The following is an 11,289-nucleotide window of genomic DNA, read 5'->3' on the forward strand; positions in this document are numbered from 1 at the left end:
ACGCTCAAAATTTCTGTCAAGGAACTTATATGAAATATATATAAGTCTCAAAGGGTGAATCTCTGAACATGAATGAATCCACTGTATGGGCCATGCCTATTAGATTTACAAATTTGACATCATGGCTAAATCATGTAAATACGGGGCATTAGGACAAAGGTTCATCAGATTCTCCTGCAAATATACTTGAAATTGACATATCTCATAAGAGCTTTTTGCCCTTTACATTTCTTTTGATTCTGAGTAATCCACTTTCTTCTAGTAAAGCTTCTCCTTCCGCTTTAAGCTAAATTGTTTCTTGCATCTAGAATTACCCTAAATTCGACTCCAGTAAACCATTCAGAGAATGTGAAACGAAGGTGGTAGCATCTGAACTGAGCAATCTAACAAGTGGTGCTCAAAAATGAAAACTATACATCTGTTAGTTTGCTTTTTTTTTTTTTTTTGAGACAGAGTCTCACTCTGTTTCCCTGACTAGAGTGAGTGCCGTGGCGTCAGCCTAGCTCACAGCAACCTCAAACTCCTGGGCTCAAGCGATCCTATTGCCTGAGCTTCCCGAGTAGCTGGAACTACAGGCATGTGCCACCATGCCCGGCTAATTTTTTCTCTATATTTTTAGTTGTCCAGATAATTTCTTTCTATTTTTTTAGTAGAGACGGGGTCTCACTCTTGCTCAGGCTGGTCTCAAACTCCTGAGCTCAAACAATCCGTCCGCCTCGGCTTCCCAGAGTGCTAGGATTACAGGCGTGAGCCACCGCGCCCGGCCTGCTTTTTATTTTAATACATTAAAGGGAATGAAATCCTTTCTTTAATAATCAGTTAATTGTAATTCCAACAATTTACAGGAGTGAGAATGAGAAGACTATTATTTTGTGGTAGCAAATTATTATCTTCAAATTGTTACTTTGCATTTTATGCATTTCATTTTATCATTATATCCAAGTCCCGAGATGCATTTCCTTCCATTTTAATGGTTGCCTGTTTCTGAATTGGGTCTGAGGATGTTTAAATTCTTGGTTTTTGAACTCTACTTGTTTCTGTCTAGCATATCATTCTTGTTGCTCCTGCCTGAAATAGATTAATTGCATGGCTGCATACTATGTTTCTGTGTCCCAAACCAAATACAATATAGAAAATGAAAAAAATTAAGAAAAGAAAGACTTTTGTGTTTAAAGAGCAGCATTCACACAGCTTCTGGATTAATGTTAGCTTTGAAGCTGCATGAAGAGCAATAGAGGTTTCTCACCAAGATACTCATTAGCATGCATCCCTTTGTGACTTGCAATAAATAATTTGCACAGTCCCAAGTTTAATGTTAACCCAAAGCTGCTTTGTTGAGTGATAACTTTCTAACCACAATAAATTCATTTGCTTTTCTTTTGATTGACAAACTGGATGCAAAAGTGATGCCAATTTCCTTCCTTTCTTTTGTTTCTTCTTACTAGACAATTAGCTAAAAATAAGATATAATAACTTGATTGGTTCACTTAGTACTTAACTATATCTACCTACCTATATATATATATAATATATATTATATAATCAAAATATATATTATATAATCAAAGATAATCAAATATATATAATCAAAATATATATGTTATATAATCATTATGTGTATATATATATATATATATATATATTTGATTATCTTTATAAACCACAACAGCCTTTGTCAGGCTATTGCTCATAATTATAGGACATTTTCTAAGATCACCCAAAACTCCCCCTTTCCTCACCCTGCTCCATTTTTCTTTTTTATTCATAGGTAAAATGATATAGACCTATGTGTTTCCAATTTGCTTCTCCTGCCTAGCTCTGAATTGATGAATTGCTTATTACTTGAATCTGATATGATTATTTACATGGAAAATCCAAAAGGGACAGCAAAAATCTCATCCGATAAAAGGAGAGAATACAGTAACAGTAGTTAGATAGGAACGTTACTATGCAAAAATAAGTTACTTTTTAATAAGTAAGCCATATGCAATTAGAAATATATAAAAACAATGCAAGAACAATTACAATAAAACTAACAGGTGCAGAAGCCAGCTTATATTTTGAGATAGTACACTGGGCTTAGGGTGATCACATATGATGGCTTGTGTAGGACAGTCTCACTTTATGCTTCTTGACACAGAGTCCAGATTTGTAAAACTTAAAAAATGTTTATTAATAATAGCACTAAAATTGGGTGGAATAAATTTGGAAGATTGTGTCTGTTATTGGTAACATTTGCCATGGTCTAGAAACATGCACAGCATATGTACAATAAATAGAGTTCTCTCTTTAACATGGAGTAGAATCTGAAAGAAGACCCAGGATAATCTATCTCACTCTTCTGACAGCCAACACCTTCCATTCCCAGGTGGTGGTGTGAGAAGAATGTGACACTGCTGCCTTTTTCAGACACGGGAATTAGTAGCAATTGTGCTGTGGAATTTTGAGAGATACACGAAGCAACTAGTCAGTCACTAGTTAGTTAGAGGACCGGGGAGTTCATGTGAAGGTTCGAAGGGCAGTTGCTTGTGAAAAATGTGTGGAAAAACAGACGCTCAAAATTTCTGTCAAGGAACTTATATGAAAAAGGGACAAAGTATGTACTGATATATGCTACAACCTGGATGAAACTAACAAACATTAATGTTAGCAAAAGAAGCCAGATATGACAAAGCACATAATGTATGTTTCCATTTATAGGAAATATTTAGAAAGGCAGCAGTATAGAGAAAGAGAGTCAATTATATGTTTCCCGGGTCTTGGGATGCAAATTGGGCGTGATTGCAAATGGGAAGGTTTGTTTTTGGAATGATGAAAACGTTCCATAATTAAATTGTGGTGATGATTACACAGATCTCTAAATTTTCTAAAACTCATTGAAACATTTGACATGAGTGAATTTTGTGGTATGTAAATAATACCTCAATAAAACTGTTAAAATTAGTTTAACTATTCTTATAGTAATGGTTTTGTTATTTATTTGTGTATGATAATTGTATAACTATTTATGTTGTTTACCATCTAGCAATTGTATTTCATTTTGTAATAATTGCTTTTAGCAGCAATGAACCAAAAAATGGGGTAGTGAGAGTAAGTACATGTTTAATGAAAAGTTAATGAATTTCCATTTCTAAAAAAAGTTGAAAATGGAAGTAAAATTTGAACAAAATATTTGTCAATACTTACCATCCCCCATGGAGACCATAGTGATATCACTGAACATAAGAAGTGGAAGACACAGATCTGTTGAAGACACATTAGCATCTACTTCAAAAATTTATAATTTAAGAAGAATGTACTTGAGTGCATTTTAATATGTAAATCTGTAGAGAGAGTTTACACATATCTTTCTGTGAATCATGATTTTTCAGTTACACCATTGTAACTTAATTTCATGTACTTTTGAACCCACAGTTTTTTGGTTCAGAATTGAAAAGTGAAGCAATAGGTGTTAATACATGGATTCCATTAGCAGAAAAAGAATTCCATAAACAATTAAATGATGCCATGTTTTCATGCCTGTCATTAGATGCTACAAAAAGAAAATCAGTTCATTTCAAAATGATTTGATTTTGTTTCTCCCATTCATGAAATCTAAGTAAAGCCTTTGGAAGTTCATTCTGTCCAAGGTGAAACTGTTAAAACCATCATAAATGCTGATGTAAATTTCATTAAAAGCTAAACATAGAAACTTATGAAAGAAAAATTTGCTAGGAATTTTTTCTGTTGTATACATAATTCATAATTGAATCTAAGCAAGCTGTAATAGTCTACCAATCAAAATAAAATCTGAAAATAATTTATGTACAGTTTAGGCATATATAAATACTATATAAATATATCAAAATAGTGAAAATAGCTCATATACCTTTTTGTTAGTAACTATGTGGTAGAATAGCTATAAACTATATTGTTTATATACAGTTTGACTAATTAAACTACAGATTTTTGTGACAAAACTGAAGCTGAATAAATATAGCAGTATGACAACGTGCACTTCTTTACTGTCAGAAATCTAATTTTATAAAAGTTTGAGCCTTTAAAGAATGATATTGAAAGAGTTGAAAAGGGAATAAACCTACATTTTTGAGAATGGGAAATCAGAGACCCCACAGCCAAGACATTTTAGAAGATTTCTGCGAGACAGGAAGTAAGTAGGAACATGTAGACAGATATATCAAAACCGAGGAAGCCATTTTCTGGAAGACAAGGAAGAAAACACCAGAGCAGAGCTAGAATATATCTTCTCAATAAAAACCTTCAGAGAAATTTTCAAGCATGTATACAAAAAGTAGGAGTAGCTGGCAATACAGAAAAATTTTTAACTTGAAGGACTATCTATGGAAAGTTATCCCATCTGTCACATTTTCTGCCCTTGGATCCAGGCAGAGGACTTGGTGATCAAGAATCTACATTCAGATATAAAACTGAGAACTCTTCTCTAACGGAATTAAATAACCTTCCTGAGGGGCCCTCGGTAGTCTAATGTGGCTCTGACATCCCATATTGGGCCACCTTTTGTGTCTTTATATCTTATATTCAAGAAATACCTATCTCAGGGTGATATCTACAAAGAAAATGCTATTTCTACAGATATTGTGGACAGAGGCAAAGAAACCTACATCAACCATTCATAATAATTAAACTAGGCTTCCATTCTTAAATACAGTTGGAAAACAAAGATTGGCCAAATACTTTTTAAAAATCAAGCACAAAAGGAAAAGATCAAGGTAACAAAAGCAACTAATCTAGAAAAATCTATTTTATGGATAAAAGAACTTAAAAGCTTTGAAAGTAATACCTTTCAAAAGTAAAAAATATTACACAGAGCAGAAAAGAAGTTCTTGGAAATTAAAAACATAATTCTCCGAATTACGAACACATACACACACACACACACACATGCAAGAGTCAAGAAAGTTTCCTCAAATGTGAAACAAGTAAACTAAGAGGCAACTTATATGAGTGCAAGATAAAAGCACAAAGTAGGATGTCTAATATCAGACTAGAGTACTATAAAGAGATAAGAATTAAAAAAGGAGGAAAGAGTAATGAAATTAAAATTAGAAGAATATGTCTCAGAGCTAAAGAAAGGCTAGTGTTATCAAATTAATGAATCCACCAAGATATATTCATAACAACAAACACTTAGCAATGAAAAGGGACAGACTACTGATACAGACAGTGACAAAAATGGATCTCACAAGCATTCTATTAGGTAAAAGAAGACAACATACTATATAATTCCATCTATATGTCATTCTGGAAAAAGTAAATATATAGGGAGAAAAACAGATCAGTGGTCACTGGCAGCAGAGGGTGAGAGGACATCAATATAAAAAAGCATGAGAGAGAAGCCAAAACAGACCCTGGGTGATGTCAGGGCCTCTCCTGAAAGCAGACATGAGTTGATGGAGATAATAGAGCTTTTCTAATAAGTCAGCAATAACCAATAGCCTTTTGTGTTGGAAATCCAGTATTAATCATTAGGGGCCACCCAGTGACCTGTCCTTGGCCAAAATACACTTACAGTCTTGCCAAATAGAATGAAAAACTTTTGGTGGTATTTATCAAGGGTGATTTGGCATCAAGTAGCTATGTTTTCCATAGAGACCATCAGGTAGCTCTAAACCAAATAAACTATGAAATACACATTTACTGTAAAGTCCATAAGACAACCTTTGAACATGTGCTATCTATTCCCCAGGACCTCTTCAAATTCCACATCTGTAAAAGTCCAGTTATAAAAGCTAAACACCAGCTAGGCGCGGCGGCTCATGCCTGTAATCCTAGCACTCTGGGAGGCCAAGGCAGGCAGATCGTTTGAGCTCAGGAGTGCGAGATCAGCCTAAGCAAGAGCAAGACCCCGTCTCTACTAAAAATAGAAAAAAATTAATCGGACAACTAAAAATATATATAGAAAAAAAAAATTATCCGGGCATGGTGGCACGTGCCTGTAGTCCCATCCACTCGGGAGGCTGAAGCAGAAGTATTGCTTGAACCCAGGAGTCTAAGATTGCTGTGAGCTAGGCTGACACCACAGCACTCTAGTATGGGCAACAGAGTGAGACTTTGTCTCAAAAAAAAAAAAAGAATTGAGGCACTCTAAGTAACATAGCTAAAAGTATCCACAAACCAACAACAAAAGGAAAAGCTAGCTAGAAAATTAAAGAACACAATAATGAAAATTAAAGCATGACAATCTGTGGTCTTGTACCATGGAATCTGGCGGAAGCTCCCAGCAGCATCTAATGCTTGATCCAAAGTTCTCGGGTAGAATTAGCACCTTCCAAAGACTGCTTAAGTGGAGGGGTGCGTGTGTGTGTGTGTGTGTGTGTGTGTGTGTGTGTGTGTGTGTGTGTGTAGGGGAGCCCTCAGCTTGTGGTATCTGATGAAAGCAATTTTGGTTGACAGTGATTTGAGTATGTTTTATGTTGCTTTGAGACACATGAATCTAAGGATGAAACCTTTGGACTTTCGATGATATGCTGGTTGATAACAGTACTAGCTAAGGTCCTTTCCATCAAGATTCAAAAGCAGTCTTTTTCTGGTGTTGTTTCCAGAAAAGCAAGTCTCCAGGTATTAGCTCATGCAAAGTTTATTTAGATGTTAGTAGAGAATATTGACAAAGGGCTGCTCATAGCTATTCATTGAATAAACTGCATATTGTGTAAGTCCTTTTTGATATTAATAATGTCAGTTTGCAATGAGGCAGAGCCTAGGATTAGGGGAGACTATCCCTAGATACACTGGACATTCAGTTATCAGTTCATAAGGAAAAGCCACCATGGATACCTGAGGGAGTTGACCTCATTGTGATTAAAACTATTGGGTAAACACACTGTGGTATATCCATATAATTATATTCTATTTGGCAATAGAAAGAAATAAATTATAAATACACACTATAATATAGGTGAATCTCAACATAATTATGCCGATTGATAAAATCCAGACAAAACGTGATACGTGTTATATAATTCCATTTTTATAAAATGCTGGAAAATGCAAAGTAATCTGTAGTGATAGGTAGCAAACCAGTAGCTTTCTGGAGACAGGGGTGTGATATGAAGAGGTAAGAAGGAGAGATTACCATGGGGAATAAGAAAAATTGTAGAAGTGATGACAATGTCCTTTATCTTGATTTTGTTATGGTTTCATGGGTATATACACATGTGCAAACATATCAAATTGCATGTTTTAAATATGTAGAGTTTCTATTACATTGATTATAACACAATAAAGTTTTAATAAAAAATTAAAATGATATCCAATCATTATAATATTATTTGGTTAAATGCAGGCATATCCTGGAGATGCTGCAGGTTTGATGCAGACCACTGCAATAAAGCGAATGTCGTAATAAAGTGAATCCCATGAATTTTTTGGTTTCTCAGTGCATATAAAAGTTATGTCTATGCTATATTGTAGATCATTATATGTGAAACAGCATTATGTCTAAAAAGCAATGTATACACCTTAATTTAAAAATACTTTATTGCTAAAAAGTAGTAAAAATTTTCTGAGTTTTCAGTAAGTTGTAATCTTTTTGCTGGTGTAGGATCTTGCCTCAATGTTCATGGCTGCTGACTGATCAAGGTGGTGGCCACTGAAGGTTGAGGTAGGCTTTCACAATTTCTTAAAATAAGACATCACTAAAAGCCCTAACTTCAGCATTATATAATTCATATATGTAACAAAACACTTGTAGTCCCTTAATATTTTGAAATCAAAATATAAAAAAAAGACAGTGACCTCCTCCCATGAATTTCCATCTAGAATAGTTAATTCTTTTCAGAAGGTTTTCAATTTACTTTGCTCAGATCCATCACAAGATCCACTATCTGTGGTAGCTATAGACTTACGAAGTGTACTTCTTAAATAATAAGACTTGAAAATTGAAATTTCTCCTTGATCCATGAGCTCCAGAATGGATGTTATGTTAGCAGGCATACAAACAATGTTAATATCCTTGTATATCTCTATCAGAGCTCTTGAGTGACCAGGTGCATTGTAGATAAGCAGTAATATTTTGAAAGAAATCATTTTTTCTGAGTAGTAAATTTTAACAATGGGCTTAAAATATTCAGTAAACCATGTTGTAAATAGATGTGCTATCATCCAGGCTTTGTTCTTTTATTTCTAGAGCACAGGCAAAGTAGATTTAGCATAATTCTTAAAGGCCCTAGGGTTTTTGCAGTGGTACATTAACATTGACTTGGACTTAAAATCACCAGGTACGTTAGCCTCTAACAAGAGAGCCAGGCTGTCCTTTCAAGCTTTGAAGCCAGATATTGACTTCTGCTCTCTAATTATGAAAGTCCTAGATGGCATCATCTTCCAGTAGAGGCAGTGTGGTTTACATTGAAAATCTGTTTGGTGTAGCCACCCTCATCAATTACCTTAGGTACATCTTCTGGATATCTTGCTGTAGCTTCTCTACAGGCAACACTTTTATTTTATAACGATGGCTTCCGTCCTTAAACCTCATGGACCAATTTCTGTTAGCTTCAAAATTTTCTGCTGCAGCTTCTTCGCCTCACTAAGGCTTCATAGAATTGAAGACAGTTAAAGCTCTGGATTAGGTTTGGCTTAAGTAAATATTGTGGTTGCTTTGATCTTGAGCTTCTATCCAGACCAGTAAAACTTTCTCCGTATCAGCAATAAGGCTGTCTTGCTTTATCATTCATGTGCTTACTGTAGTAGCCCTTTTGATTTCCTTCATGAACTTTTCCTTTGCCTTCACAACTTGGCTAACTGGTACAAGAGGACTAGGTTTTGGCCTCTCTGAGCTTTCAACGAGCCTTTCTCACTAAGCTTACTCATTTGTAGTTCTTGATTTAAAATGAGAGATGTTGGGCCCTTCCTTTCACTTGAATACTCACAGGCCTTTGTAAGGTTATTAATTGGCCATATTTCAATATTGTTATGTTTCTGGAAATAGGGAGGCCCATGGAGAAGGAGAGAGACGGAGGAATGGCTGATTGGTGAAGCTGTCAGAACACACGCACATTCATCAGTTGTTTACTGTCTGATATGAACATGATTCCTGGTTCTCCAAAACAATTACAATAGTCACATCAAAGATCACCAATCATGGAGCATCATAGTAGATATAATAATAATGAAAATGTTTGAAATATTGTTAGAATTATGAAAATGTGCCACCAAGATGCAAAGTGAGCACATGCTCTTAGGAAAATGGTGCTAATAGATTTGTTCTACATAGAGTTGCCACAAACCTTCAATTTGTAAAAATCATAATAGCTGTGAAGCACAATAGAGCAAAGTGCAATAAAATGAGTTATGCCTGTACTGTTTTCTAGCTTGAAATTGTAAATTATTTTTGGAAATTGTAATTTATGTAGAAACTTCGAGTGATTAGAAGTTTGAATTTGGTCTATTTAAACAAGAATATTATTATTAAATACATCTATTAAAACCACAAGAAAGACATAGAGTTATTTTTAAAACAAGATTACAAACTCATTTTAATTGGTGAAAAGTTATACAAATTTATCAAAAATATTACATAAACTTTAAATAATATAATTCACAAATCTGGTATTCATGAACCAAAATTTCAAAAAAATTAAATCATTTTTGAAAGCTCCCCTCTTATCTTGAATCAAGGCCTTTTCTCCTTATCTTGTAACTACAGTAACAAAAGCTGTTATTTGAACTTACTTGTTCACATTTCTTAAAGCAAAAGAATCACAGTTAATTAACTTTTTCTTCATTTTCCTTAGGCATTTTTAGCTGTTTATCTGAACTAGATATTCCTGGAGTGTTCACATAATGACAAAATGATTGCTTTCTCCCAATCAATTTACCTTTTAAATTTCCTAAGTGAAGGGAAAAAAGAGAAAGAGAAACAGAAAAAATGGTGAAAGATGTTTTTGCTTTAGATAAACGTTTTATAATATAAATCGCGATTGTAATTTTTTTTTTTTTTTTTTTAGGTGTAGTTCAAAGAGGAAAAGGGAAAGTGTCTATGGAGACTGGGAGAAGAATAGGGAGGAGCTGAAAGTAGGGCAAAGTTAGAGTTGGATAAAGGAAAGGAGTGGGGAGTAGGACTTAGAAGGATCCCCAAGAGAAGTAGTCTCAGCTTTTTCACTCTTTTCATTTATCTTTCATATTTCTTTCCTACAGCATCCATACAAATTATCACAAACTGCGTGGCTTAAAACAATAGAAATTTCTCAAAATTGTGGAGACTAGAATTCTGAAATCAAGGTGTCTACAGAGTCATGCTCCACTCTGATGGCTGTAGGAAAGTAATTTGCATTTTCCAGTTTCTAGTGTTTGTTGACAACCCTTAGCATTCCTTGGTCTGTAGCTGTGTTACATGGAGTAGCCACATCACTCCAGTTTCTGCCTTTGTCATTGCAGGATCATATTCCCACTACGTGTCTCTTCAGTGTCTCTGTACTAAAATATCACTCTCCTTCCATTATAATCTTACCAGTCATTGAATTTAGATCACTAAATGTAGTATGGATTTAATATCACCTCACCTTAACTTGATTATATCTACAAAGACCCTATTTCCACAGAAGTTCACATTTACAGGTATCTGAGGTTAAGACTTAAATATATCTTTTAAGAGGGCACAATTCAACCCACCACACCTTTAATAGGAGTCTTTTAGGGCAGTGCTTCCCAACCTTTTTGTCACCAGGGACTGGTTTCATGGAAGAAAATTTTTCCACACATAGGGGAGTGGGGGCTGATTTTGGGGTGATTCAAGTGCACCACATTTGTTGTGCAGTCAAAACCTCTCTGCTAATGATACTCTGTATTTCCAGCAACTCCCCGGTGCTAGCATCACTGCCTCAGCTCCACTTCAGATCATCAGGCATTAGATTCTCATAAGGAACGGGCAAGCTAGGTCCCTGACATGTACAATTTACATTAGAGTTCACACTCCTATGAGACTCTAATGCTGCCGCTGATCTGACAGGAGGCAGAGCTTATGCAGTGATATGAGCAATGGGGAGTGGCTCTAAATACAGATGAAGCTTCCGCTCACTCCCTGCTGCCCCGCACACCTCCTGCTGTGCAGCCTGGTTCCTAATAGGCCAGGGGTTGGGGACCACGGTTTTAGGGAACCAGTGTTAAAGTCCAGATTATCTTTAGAAATTTTATCATAACAAATAAGGAAAGGAGACAAATTTTTATTTATAATTTTGATTTCTTTCTACTCTAAGGTACCCCATAAATGAACGATCTTGTCCCATATAAAAAATTCCCTGGCCTGGAGCGGTGGCTCACGCCTGTAATCCTAGC

Source organism: Propithecus coquereli, unplaced genomic scaffold, assembly GCF_000956105.1.
Source record: "Propithecus coquereli isolate 6110/MARCELLA unplaced genomic scaffold, Pcoq_1.0 Scaffold216, whole genome shotgun sequence".
In the NCBI taxonomy this organism is placed as follows: Eukaryota; Metazoa; Chordata; class Mammalia; order Primates; family Indriidae; genus Propithecus; species Propithecus coquereli.